Source organism: Myxine glutinosa, chromosome 4 (assembly GCF_964187855.1).
Source record: "Myxine glutinosa chromosome 4, kmMyxGlut1.1, whole genome shotgun sequence".
Lineage (NCBI taxonomy): Eukaryota > Metazoa > Chordata > Myxini > Myxiniformes > Myxinidae > Myxine > Myxine glutinosa.
Genome location: NC_136264.1, coordinates 76,625,499 through 76,639,682, shown reverse-complemented (window position 1 = coordinate 76,639,682; position 14,184 = coordinate 76,625,499).

Here is a 14,184-nt window from a genome sequence, read left to right as displayed (position 1 = left end):
GGCAGGACCTTATGTGACACCTCCCCGATCTTACCCGAATGTTCCAAGCCCCGCCTCCTGCCGCAGTGGTAAGCCACTCCCCTCGAGCCCTGATTGGCGGCTTGTTGCTTACCGGCCACTCCCCCTGCAGCTCGCCCTTCATCCTTGCCAGACTTGTTGAAGGCCTACCACGTGGCATTTCCAGCCCAAACCAAAAGCACCAAAGCAAAGCGCCAAAAGAACACCCAAGCTCACTGGCCTACTCAACGCAAAACTAAACACAGGAAAGGACTACGCTTACATTCACTAAGAAATAACTGAACTAAGCGAGGCTACATGTTGTGGTGCAACTAACTAAGAGGGGGAATTAACCTTTATTCCAAAACTGCAACAATATAAATATATATATTATGGGATGGGATTATTACGAGAAGGAGCAGAGTGAGGAGTGGGGAGAGAGAGGAGGTGGTGGGGCCGAATGGGGGTTTGGGATAGAGAGGGGAGAGGAGGGAGAGGGGAAAGGGGTGTGGTAAAGGGTGGGGTAGATGGGGAGGGGGAGGGGAAAGATGAGAGGGAGAAAGGGTGGGGGGGAGGGAGAAGGTAAAGCCTCACCACATGTCACATAATGTATTGTTATGTTTGAGGGGGGTAGGCATTACCTTAGTCCAGGTAGATTTGAATAGGTAGTGTGCTCCGACTGTAATGAAGAAGAAGAAACCCCATGTATCATAAGTAGGGATCCGGTAGACCGTATGTCGTGTGAGCACGTATAAGTGTCCCCTTGAGAGGGGTAGGGTTATGTTAATTAGTTAGGGATTATGGGTAATTCATTCCCTGTATGTAATGGCCTCTGTTATTTTTCCTCTGTTCCTTATGAGAAAGCACACACACACAAAGCCAGGCAATCGCGCATTTATAACACTAAATAAAAAACAACCGGAAGCAGGACATTGAAAACTACCGCTGATACCACCGACCCGGTGAGCACAGGCACAGGAGGTCCGTAAGGCCACGCCCCGAAGAGCAGTGATTGGTCCGGAATTTGGTTCAAGCAAGGACTGCTAAGATGGCACTCACTGATAGGAGCGGACACGGAGACGTCGTGGGATGATGTCAGAGCCTTGAAGACAAAAGATGTTGTTCTGACATTTCTCTCCCCCTTACACCCGGGAGTTCATAGCGAACGGTGGCATTTTTGCTCTCTTGCATGGGACATTGGTGCTGTGCAGTCGGCATAGGACATTCCCTAACTTTGGGTTTCGACAATCGTGAGGAAAGGCGGTCACAGCTTGTGGACTCTGGTGCGCTTGGCCATTGCTTTGTGATGGCTGAGGGCTGTGCGGAGTGAACCGGAGAGGCAGCGGTGCTGTGTGGAGCTGAGACGAGTGGACAGGCGCGGCCTGCTCGATGCGCGCTCGACAGCTAGAGTAGCGAACTGTGCAAGGAGGCCTGGTTCCCGCTCGCGAGCTGCGCAGCAAAGCGTGCTGTTACCACCAAGGACGCAGGGGTTTTGACGATTGCTGATGGGGTTCAGAAGCCGCTCGCAGCTAAGTACACACCTACGCATTATTTACTTTCATTTATTTATCCCCTTTGTGTTGTATACGAGTCTGTATGGGGGCGCTCCATTTAGGAATTTAGTTTTACCGTGCATTCTTTTGTTACCAGCATTTTATTAAATAAAGCCGGTATTTTTGTACATTTTAATTCTGCGTCAGGTTTGAGTTGATCATCGCAGATTCGAAGAATCCAAGTGGACCCATGAAGGTAAGTTGCTCATTCTCTTTTCCCTCGCATCTAACGAAAGTCCGCCACTGAATTGAACACCTCAGAGTTCAAGCTCGTTTGGTCATCCGTGTCGCCCTGCGGTGTTCACTGCAGGGTAGACATGCGACAGTATACTCCGGGAGGGAGGAATGGTACGAGGAGAGGAGTGGGAGGGGATGGAGGGGTGGGAAAGAGAGAGAGAGAGAGAGGGGTAGGGGAGGGAGGAGGGGGAGGAGAGAGAGAGAGGGGAGGGAGAAAGGAGGAAGGGAGAGTGAAGCCTCACCACACTTCACTATGTTGTCGTCAAAACTGAACCAAATCCCACCAAATTTGTTTTACCAGGGCCTTTATCAACAACAGTGACTATGAAAACTGAAAACGGAAATCAAATCTGAGCTAAAATGAGTATGTGAGGACCTGAAGAACATTTTGAGCCATCGCGATGACAATGACAAAAGGAGAGAATGATACGGCTCCTGAATGCCTAACATTAAGTCGTTAAAGGTTGTAAGTTAGTCAAAATTCATCGAAATTTAACCAAATTTGTTGTAGTCGAGTGTGCAACCACTACAACAGAAAAGTGAAATCAAATTGAAGTTATTCAAACAAATCTAAGGCCGGCCATAAAACCATCCATTAAGCAACAACAACCATCCACAACAAGCAGGCAGAGCCGTTCGGCAAGTAAGCTACGCCTTAATGGCTCTCACGCCAGGCAAAGCCGACAGTTCATGCCCCGAAGTTCGTCAATGGTCTTGCACAACTGTGGGGTGATTCGATGGGGCTCGGCTATTGGCCAGTGTGACGTCAGAGCGAGAAAGTTCGAGAGGAAAAAGGACCGTTAAAAGAAGAATCGCTCTCTTGGGGTTTTTTGCATCGAGGAGGAAGGTAGGCCATCTTTGGTTTGCGCCTGTGAGGAGAAGGCTGGCCTTTTTTGTGCACTTTTGATGAGTGAGGAGCTCTTGGTTGCGTGAGCAGGATTGTGAGGAGGCGAAGAAGAAGAGTGCGTCTCTTGGCGATTCGGACCAAGTGGAGAGCGAAAGAGGACCACCCGCACGCATTACCTGACGTTTGTGGTGCTGTTGAGAATGACTCCGCGCCATTGTTGGGGCGGTTCCTGCGTGAGCGGCTTCAGGTCACCTTGTACCGTAAGTGGAGCACGGACCAATAGCGGCCGAGCACGGAGGGGCTAAGTGCATCACTGCTGCCTGTGGGGGCCAAGGCTATAAAAGGGCATGTCATAAACAGCGGGGATGCAGATGCTGGGACCGATCGCTTCGTGGTCTTATGTATGGGCCATCGACCTGTGCCAGACGTGTCTGCAGCGGTGCTACCCTGGATCAGTTCCTACCATGTCCTGCCGGGAATAGCTGGGGTATTTCTGTCTCATCAGCCTCTAATGGCTATCTCTTGTGATGTTATTGATTGGGCCCTAAGGACATAGTTTATTTTACAATATCCTGTTCATTCATTGCTTCATGGGCAAGTATGTCAGTAATGAGTAAGGATTTTTATGCCTCCGCCCCCGAAGGTTTGTGTCTGTGAGGTGGCCAGAGGCATTATGTTTTCGGGTTGTCCTAACGTCCATACGTCTGTCCATACATCCATCCATCCGTCCGTCCATCCGTACGGGCTAAACCTCGTTTTTCTCAACAACCACATGTCTGATTGAGTCTAAACTTTCAGGGTAGGAGCGACACCCATGCAGAATGTTTCTATGATAATTGTGACGTCATACGTCACGTGGTATGGCAGCCATCTTGGATTAAACGCAAATAATTTAAAAAATATTTATTGGAAACCGCTGAATGGAAAAATTTTAAACTTGGCACATTTCAAGTACTCCCAATGGGGAACAAAAGCATAATAATGATGACATCATCGGTGAAGTTTATACACAAGCCATAAATGTTTTAATTGAATGCCTTATCCGAAACATCTGAAATTGCATGCACATGATCTCTGACCTATTTGTATTGAAATATTAAATTTATGACTTCATAGGTCACATGGTTTGGCAGCCATATTGGATTGAAGGGAAATATTAAATAATTATATCTCTTAAATATATACAGACTTGGCATTTAATATGGAATATTTTTTTTGTGGGGGTGAACTTACTTTTCAAGATGTCTTAGAACCAAAAGTTCATTGGAATTATGTTTAAATTATTCTAGATTTTGTTAATGTGACCTTTAAAAGAAACAAAAACCACATTTGACATTTCGAAACAAATAAATTGATCCTTGAAAGTGATGTAAACTGATATCGAACTCAATTCATGGACAGTACTGTGTTAAACTTCTGTACGTTTTCCAGAAGTATCTCTTTATTTTGCACATTAGCAAAAAAATTTTTTAACAAAAACAAAAGTTAAATTACGACTGGGATTATGGACAGTAAAATTACAGTTCAGTACTTCGTGTAACCCCCACGAGCATTCAGGATAGCACGTACACGTTGAGGCATGCTGTTCACGAGATTTGCCAAGGTTTGGACAGGAATCGCTTACCATGCAGTGACAATAGCCTGCTGCAATTCACGCACAGAGGTCGGCTGCTTTTCCAAGTGGTCGATTTTACGCGTTAATTCTGCCCACAAGTTCTCTATCGGATTCATATCCGGGGACATGGCAGGCCACTCCATATGCTCTCCACCACAGTCAGCAAGAAAGTGTTGGATCATGCGAGCATGATGAGGCCGTGCATTGTCATCTTGGAAGACAAAGTTTCCTCGAAAGGCTGCACGAGCAAATGGAAGCAATGTTTCTTCCAGAATGGCCCTGTTCTTGAACTGGTTCAGGTTTCCATTCAGAACAACCAGGTCAGTTTTGCCGCCTGCATGAAAAGGAGCCCAAACGGTCACCCCACCACCTCCAGCTTGGACTCTTGGCACTATACAATCTTTGTTGTAGGCTTCATGCACTTGTCTGTGCACTCGGACATGGCCATCTTGATGATAGACCAGAAATCTAGACTCGTCACTGAAGATCACGTGATTCCAGTGTCCTGGCTGCCATTGACGGTGCTCTCTGGCCCACTGCAATCGGCGCTGGCGGTGTTGTCTGGTCAGGCGTGGCTTTCTCAGGGGACGCCTGGCACGATAGCCTGCTTGAACCAGTCGTTGGTTGACTAGCCTTCTGGATACAGGCACATTTGTCAGTTGCTGCCACTCAGCCCTAAGCCGATTAGCTGACTTGGTATGGCCATTGCGGACTAACCGGTGCAGCTGGCGATCATCCCTCCTTGTGGTTCTGCGGGGACATCCTGGCCTCGGTATTGGAGTAGGGACCCACCCTTCTGAGCATTTCGTTTCAGGATCTTTGACACCTGACCTTGAGTGATGCCATACTGCCGAGCAATAGCACGCTCTTTCATGCGGTAATTTCGTAAAGCCACCACTCCATGACAAACAGCATTGTCGAGTTGACGGACCATCTCCAGAGGAAGCAGCAATAACTTTTGGAGACGTGCAGCAGTTGTTTTCCACTAATACAGAACGCAACAACCCTTGTATACCCGACTGTGAAGCCAATCGTCAAATGCACCTGTCCGTACATTTTGCCACACCACCTGTGATATAATCCTGTTGTTGACTTCTTGCTGTGACAGACGATCAGTGACATGGTTCTTTCAACAAATAAATCACCAAAGTGTAAAAGAAACTCACCAGATTGATATACTGAGTTAAGAAAGTAAACCCAAGTCAAGAAAAAAAAAAAATCCATATTAAATGCCAAGTCTGTATATATATATATATATATATATATATATATATACGTATATATATATATATATATATATATATATATATATATATATATATATATATATATATATACATGTATATACATGTATATATATATATATATATATATATATATATATATATATATATATATATATATATATATATATATATATATATCTATCTATCTATAATTCCAGTAATCTCTGTCTGTACGTTTGTCTGTGACCGCTGTTTCTCGACAACCACGGGTCCGATATACTTTTAACTTGCCAGGTATATTGCTGGGGACCCGAGGATGTGCCTTTTCAAGGTTTCATATTAATCGGACAATTACTTACCGAGCTATGTCCAAAAAACGATTCAACCAATCAGAGAGCAGCGATCGCGTGTGCCGAACGTGGCGGGCACACTCTGCCTCGGATGGCACATTTGAGAGCGTATTCATTTATTTCACGTTTGCAAACTATGTTGGCGTTAAACTATGTTTTACAACTAATAAAAACGAATTTGCGATTCATTCGCTTTCCTGCGCGTTTGTGCACGCGATGGCGATTTCTTTACCAAACTCCGGAAGCCGTTCGCTTTGGACCAAACCATTGCATGTAAATAGAGGGGGGGGATTGTCACCACTCGCAAGCCGTTCGCTTTGGACCAAACCATTTCATGTAAATAGAGGGGGGGGGATATAATTTTAGATATATATATAGTACGGGCATGCCCTAGTATATATATATACAGTATATATATATATATATATATATATATATATATATATATATATATATATATATATATATATATATATATATATATATATATATATATATATATATATTTAAATAAACTGTGAAGCGCAAGGAAAACTGTCAAATAGCACAGATCTAAAGTTCCAAGGAGGATAGGAGAGGTGAGATAGAGACTCTCGGTGTGATGTCCTTTCTCTGATGGACAGTTCCATTTTGCTCTGCAAATTGCTCGCCTGCGCTGCCAAGATCGATATAGTGGCAGCCATCGTAGGCGAGGCGCCAAAACCAGCCTGACCAAGAGCGAGGCAGGAATTGCGAACCGCCGGAGAGAATAATTGAGTGTGGGGGACGTGGAGACAGACAGACATATTGAGGCAGGTGTTCGGTTGAGAAGAATTTTTCCAGGTAATGACCTGAGCTATGCTGTAATGAGAAATTCATGAAATTGAAGCATATAGTTGTGATCTTACCCGTTTTCCCTCCATCATGCTCAGATTGCTCACTAATAAAATTCCAATTTGCTAAAACCTGAAAGGCCTGGCCGCCTAATCGGTATGTGGTGTCGTGCGTCTGGGTGGCACTTTGATGGTTCCTTGTCTACCTGGAATGTTCTCTGAATTTTGACCTTGACACGATGTCAAATTTTGATTTTTCAAGTGCTGGTCTGTCTTTTGCTTGCAACTTGTCTGCCTGTCTGAACCAGAAACTGATGTGTTCCTCGCATGCTCACTGCGCACCACCCTGCAGGCACAAAATGAAGTTTTCTGTCAAATAGCAAGCTGGCAGCTCACAAGGTTATGGGAGATGTCAGTTCATTAAACATTTCTGTCGCTCATCTCCTGTTGTATTAGTGTCATGTCAAGGTCTATGGGGAAAACGTGAGTGCTTTCCTGGTAATACGAATGTTTATGACGTTGCCATGACATTTGTGATGTGATGTTTATGTCTAATATACGTTGCCCAACTTCTAACAAAGCAGCTCACAAGATAGCTATATTAAAATTTCACTGTTGGGAACAAAGTACAAATTGAAACAACACAGTTTAACAAGGTCTCACAGCATAGGCAGGATGGCCTGGAGGTATGCACAATCGCCTGTGAGCCTTCTAGCCTGGGTTCGAATCTTGGCCCTGACCTGTCATTCTCGTGATAACCTCGCAGACAGAGTGAGGCATTGAGTTCACCGTTCCTCAGGTGGACGTTAAACTTGGCGTTCCGTCTGCTGGAATTAGTTGGTGTATATTAAAGATCCCACGATGTCTTTTATGAAGAGTAGGCGAGTTATCGCCGATACCTTTGTCAAATTCTCAATCTCTGCCTTGACTGACTGTTTGTTGGAAAGCCAATGTCAAACTATTTAACATAAATAAGACAAGATTGGCTGAGTGCTGTGTGAGGCTCGGCGCAATGTGATTGGTGCTTGGCAAGATTGTCGTATAGGCTTATTAAAAGCTGATCTTCAAAATCTGATTCAATATTTTTACGATCGGAACTCATGGCCTAAATAATTATGTCGAAATCTAGAGGTAAATTGGACAATAATTCAGAAAAATCTATTTTTTAAAACCCCATATATAATTAAATAATACGCTCCATGGACGTGAGGTAAAACTGCTCCAAACAGAAGTGTTATATTCACAATCGCCATGAGTTCCCTTTAACTTTTCTCTTCAGTGCATCAGACGATGCTGATGCTTTGACTAATAGCGACAATTAAAAGCATCATCAAATGTTGAAAGTTTGCAGCCCATTGGCGTCACAGACGTTCTGAAGCACAAATTTTTTTGTAGGCCACAGGCTGCAAGCTTACCAGTCTGTAGGATCATTCCTTTTTTGGCCCAGTGGAATTGGAATCAGTCCAAGCTATATAAACACGATGTACACATAGGCAACAGCAATGTTTTGGCTTCATTACATGACCCATGTTTTTTTTTTCAAGGCATCAAGCAATCAACCCAGCGTTCTGTGCCTATGCACCGCCCACTGTAATCTTCATCCTAATGAAGCAGCACTTACACTGAAGGAAGGAAGGAAGGAAGAAATCCTGCCTAACGTTTGACCCGTTCATGTTTAGAATCCTATTTCGACCCATTCCTGTTTCCCAATCCCTCATTGCAAATACTTAATCGGATGTAATCCATAACTTTGTGTGTATAAGCCTCTGTGTTTTGTTGAGTTTTGTGCGCCAGTCATGCTTGTATCATATAGGTTTATTAAAAGCTGTTATATTTGATTATTATTTTACACTATATTTTGATTGATACCAGTAGCGATCTTTTTGGATTTGGATTTTACTTTTTTGTGTCAACTTTTGTTTCTCCCGTGAACCTCATTGTTTGTTCTGTGTTCTTGCTCTTCCTGCTTTGATGATGTATAAAAAAAAAATACAAAATCCAGAATTTTTTTATTATGCATCTCTTTATTAATATTCATTGGTACCACAAGTCCGTAAGATCGCCGTCCATGTAGCGACTGTTATTGATACGGGTCTCATCGGAGTGTTTCTATGTATGTCCGCACAATACAACATCTTCCACTGGCAACGTATTTCACTCCAAAAAACGTCTGTTTGCAGTTTTGAACTCCAACCCCTGCCCTGTACCTTAACCCGTTTATCTACCGTTGGAAAGATGATCATCAATTTACTTGGTTGCAAAAACTGTTGGCATGGTTATGTATTTTGTTTGAATGCACGTGAAGATGAGTGGGGAAGAGAGGGCAGACAAGGGAAGAAGAGGGGATTGGGAGTGGGCTGGGATTGGGGAGGGAGAGGGGAGTGGAGAAGCAAGGGGAGTTGGAGATCGAGGGGGTGGGGAAGAGGAGGATGGGTGCGGGAGGTGTGGGGAAGAGAGGGAAGGGAGTGGGGGAGAGGGGAATGGGGATGGAAGGGGAGTGGGGGAGAGAGGGGAGGGGGATGCTATGCTAGCTTTTCCCATCACTTGAGATGGTACTCTTCCTAGTTAAGCCTAATCTCTGCCAAGAAATTGCTTCAACACCACCAATGATCTCTGAAAAGTATGGTACATATTATCACAAAAATGCCCTAGGGTAGTTATTTCATAGTGTTACGGATGTATGTGAATTACTATTCAGGTCTTTGCTTATTAATGTGTAGTCGATTAAAGGTTGTTGTGATTAAAGGGTCAGGAGCCCTTCTGGGGAAAAGGTGACTGGAAACGGAAGAAGAAAAGACACGAGGTCCGGGAGAAGCGGCGATTCTCTTCTTCTTCCTCGCCCAGCGCCGAGAAGAGCGGTATCGATATTGAGCAGCGTGGGGAACGCTGCGTTTGAAAGCCCGTCTGGCGAGAGGAGTTACCTGGACGTGTAATTACCCATTTACACGTCAAGTCGCCGTGGGTTCGTGCATGGAACCAAGCGTCCGGCACAGTTCGCCTCACCGTCTACAAGGACGCGTACGGGTCGCCCCTTGGGCCTCGCGCGCGTTGCAAGCCGCGCTTGGTTTTGCCCCGTTGCTTGGCAAGGAGGTGTGCGCTGCAGCAGCTGTCCCCGGTACAAGACGTGCACGTTTGGAGCACGTCCGCCCGGGGTTCGTTCAACCGCCCGTGTGCGGAGAAGAGAGACATTGTGAGGGACAGTGACCCAAGTGGTCGTGAGTGGGGACAGGGGGGGACACATATGTAAGATGCCCATCTTAGTGATTGATTGTTGATTGTTGATGGTTGTTGATTCCTTGGGGGGATATATTATTGATTACTCCGGATCCTTGGTGTGGGGTTTCTTATTGACTGGAATTCATATTGATTGCGTTACGACAGCGTATGAATCATATATCTTTCTGGCGGGGTGCCTCCCACGGTCCGGGGGTCACCGAGACCAGGTAGTTACCGGGAGGACCACGTAACAGATTTGGGGGCTCGTCCGGGATTTAAAATTGTATAACATAATAAAATAATAATTTTTATTAATTAAAATTAATTAATTAATTATTAATTGGTAAATTTTTGAGAAATTGTGGTAAAGTCTTGGGTGAAGGTTAACAGGTGTTACCAGTAGTCACCATGGCGTTTGTGGCACAGAACTTTGCGGTAACCCCTAGTGAGGCACAGTTCCGAGCGTTACTAAAAACGGACCTCTTGAAATTGGCCAAACATTTTAACTTGGAGGTCCGAACGAATTTGAGGAAGGCAGAGTTGCAGACCACGGTGATACAGTCTATGGTGGGATTAGGAACATGGGACGAGTTAGCCTGGGAGTGGCTACCCGAAGAACCAGAAGACGTTGAGCTCCGGAAACTGGAGTTGCAATTACGGAGCCAGGAACGGATCAAAGAAGAGGAAAGGAAAGCAGAAGAGAGGAGAGAAGAGAAACAAGCAGAGGAAAGGAGAGTGGAACGAGAACTCCAGGAAAGGTTAAAAGAAGAAGAAAGGAAAGCAGAAAAGGAAAGAGCAGAAGAAGAAAGGAAAGCAGAAAAGGAAAGAGCAGAAGAAGAAAGGAAAGCAGAAAAGGAAAGAGCAGAAGAAGAAAGGAAAGCAGAAAAGGAAAGAGCAGAAGAAGAAAGGAAAGCAGAAAAGAGGAGAGAAGAGAAACAAGCAGAGGAAAGGAGAGTGGAACGAGAACTCCAGGAAAGGTTAGAAGGGAGAAAAGCAGAGGAGAGGAGAGCTGCCAGGGAACTCGAAGCAGAGGAGAGAAAAGCCGAAAGGGAGTTGAAAGAACGTGATCTGGCGCTTCAGCAAGAGATTAAATTCAAGGAGCTGGATTTAATGAGAGAACAGGGAGAGGTACCACCCTTGCTGACGGGGTCGACACCTAGCCAGAACACCTGGGAGGTGGGCAGACATGTGAGGCTGGTTCCACCCTTCAGTGAAAAGGAAGTCACTCAATTTTTTCCACACTTTGAGAAAGTGGCTCGACAGTTAAACTGGCCGGAGGAGGCCTGGACCATACTAGTGCAAAGTGTGCTGGTGGGTAAAGCTCAAGAGATTTATTCGGCGCTACCAATGGACCAATGTGCAGATTATGAGGTATTGAAGAAGCACATCCTCAAAGCCTATGAGTTGGTTCCGGCAGCTTACCGGCAAAAATTCAGGAATGCCAGGAAGAGGGAGAGTGAGACCCATGTGGAGTTTGCTAGAGTGAAAGAAAATATGTTTGATCGGTGGTGTGAGTCAAAAGGAGTCGGGAACGAATTCGAAGCATTGCGTGACCTGATGCTGGTGGAGGAATTTCAACAGTGTGTCCACGAGGACATCAAAGTGTACCTGCAGGAAAAGAAAGTACCGAAGTTGTGGGACGCAGCCACCATGGAAGATGATTATGCCTTAACACACCGGATAGGGGTCCACGAACCTAACTCCTCGCCTAGATCTCCGCAGGGGAGGTGTGGAACAGCAGGAGCAGAGAATGACAATACATGGCGGCGGCCTCGAGATGATTATGGGGACAACGCTGATACCCGAACTGTTCGAAATCAGGGGGCTACGGGCCCAAGATAAACTTATTTTTTGGGGGGCCCGAGGCAGACCACGAGTTTTTCCTCCGGGCCTACTTGCGCTTTTTGCAAGAAACCTGGACACTTGATGTCCAGTTGTTACCTCATGAAAAGGGAAAACCCAGAGCGGAGTCCGACTATTACCACTCCGAATGCGATGGCAAGCGTAAGAAATCGCCCACAGAAGAGTTACCAACCATTTATTTATGAGGGGTTGGTCTCACTCACGGGAGACTTGACTAACCCAAGACCGGTTAGGGTTTTGAGGGACACAGGAGCCCATCAATCCTTAATGCTTGAAGGCATTTTGCCATTGTCAAAGAGTACCGCAACTGGTGATAGTGTTCGGTTACAAGGGATCGGTGGCTGTGTTAGTGCCCCACTTCATGTCATCCATTTGGAATCCGATTTGGTGTCAGGACCGGTCACCGTCGGTTTACAAGCCACGCTTCCTGTAGAGGGAGTATCTGTGATTATCGGGAATGATTTGGCCGGGGGGCAAATTTATGGTAACCCGAGGGTGGATAAAGAGCCCCGCAGGGGAAATAACACCACCCCAGCTCGGGATGGCGACAACAGTTCCAAGTTATTTGTAGGGGGACTGAACTTCAACACAGAGGAAGAAGTTCTGACCTCTGTCTTCAACAGATATGGGCCGCTGGTGGAAGTGCGGGTGGTAAAAGACAGGGAAACGCAACGGTCAAGAGGGTTCGGCTTTGTCACGTTTGCAAGCACAAGAGATGCCAGAGAGGCAGAGAAGAATTGGAATGGTAAGGATTTGGAGGGTCGGACCATAACCGTAGGGAAGGCATTTCATAGACATCGAGAGGTCTACAGAAGAGGACAACTTGGCGGTAGTTTTGGGGTTGGCAGCAGCCGATATTACTATGGAGGCTCCCAGAGTTACGGCACCTCCCGAAAGAATGAATGTCAGAGCACTGGCCGAGAAGGAGACCACCAGTCAGGTAATGGCTGGGACAAGGGGTCCCACCGTAACTGTTAGGAGTCTGGAGAAGTTGAAGCACTATATACGGTGGAGCCGCCGAGCCGGGGCTCCTACACGGACTAACCGTGAACGCCACGTTCTTAAAGGCGTCCAGGTAGGGAACTTTCCTGCACGGACGAACCGTGAACTCTACGTTCTTAAAGGCGTCCATGTAATGAACTTTCCTCCCCGGACTAACCGTGAACTCCACATTCCTTAAGGCGTCCCTGTAGGGAATACTCAGCTGGGCCTCCCGAAAAAGTGCTATCGAGAGGTTTAACTTTGGGGGTTTGGCCACCACCTCTTAACCGTCATTCAAGAGAAACTAGAAGTGGTTGACGCTTGGTCCAGAGTGAATTAATCTAGGGGTTTTGGTGATATTTTCTTGCTTTATTTTTAAGTGATAATTGTGCCCGGGGGGAACTGATGATTTGGGGGTGTGAGTTATCTGGTTTGTTTATCCAAGTTGGCCGGCAAAGAAAGTTTTCGCTGGGTTCAAACTTTCTTTCTTGAAGGGGGGGAGTGTTACGGATGTATGTGAATTACTATTCAGGTCTTTGCTTATTAATGTGTAGTCGATTAAAGGTTGTTGTGATTAAAGGGTCAGGAGCCCTTCTGGGGAAAAGGAGACCGGAAACGGAAGAAGAAAAGACACGAGGTCCGGGAGAAGCGGCGATTCTCTTCTTCTTCCTCGCCCAGCGCCGAGAAGAGCGGTATCGATATTGAGCAGCGTGGGGAACGCTGCGTTTGAAAGCCCGTCTGGCGAGAGGAGTTACCTGGACGTGTAATTACCCATTTACACGTCAAGTCGCCGTGGGTTCGTGCACGGAACCAAGCGTCCGGCACAGTTCGCCTCACCGTCTACAAGGACGCGTACGGGTCGCACCTTGGGCCTCGCGCGCGTTGCAAGCCGCGCTTGGTTTTGCCCCGTTGTTTGGCAAGGAGGTGTGCGCTGCAGCAGCTGTCCCCGGTACGAGACGTGCACGTTTGGAGCACGTCCGCCCGGGGTTCGTTCAACCGCCTGTGTGCGGAGAAGAGAGACATTGTGAGGGGCAGTGACCCAAGTGGTCGTGAGTGGGGACAGGGTGGGACACATATGTAAGATGGCCATCTTAGTGATTGATTGTTGATGGTTGTTGATTCCTTGGGGGGATATATTATTGATTACTCTGGATCCTTGGTGTGGGGTTTCTTATTGACTGGAATTCATATTGATTGCGTTACGACAGCGTATAAATCATATATCTTTCTGGCGGGGTGCCTCCCACGGTCCGGGGGTCACCGAGACCAGGTAGTTACCGGGAGGACCACGTAACAATAGTATGTGTTAGCGTAAGTGGTGTAATTCGCATCAGGCCACAATGTGTTGATCACGTGTTTTAGAAAGATCTAGTCCCTCCTCACCCCCACACGCAAGTGTCTGTATGTAAGCCCAGCCTTTCTCCCCTCCCTATATTCTTGAATCTCCCCTGTCTGTCTCCTGTCTGTCTCCTGTCTCCTGTCTGTCT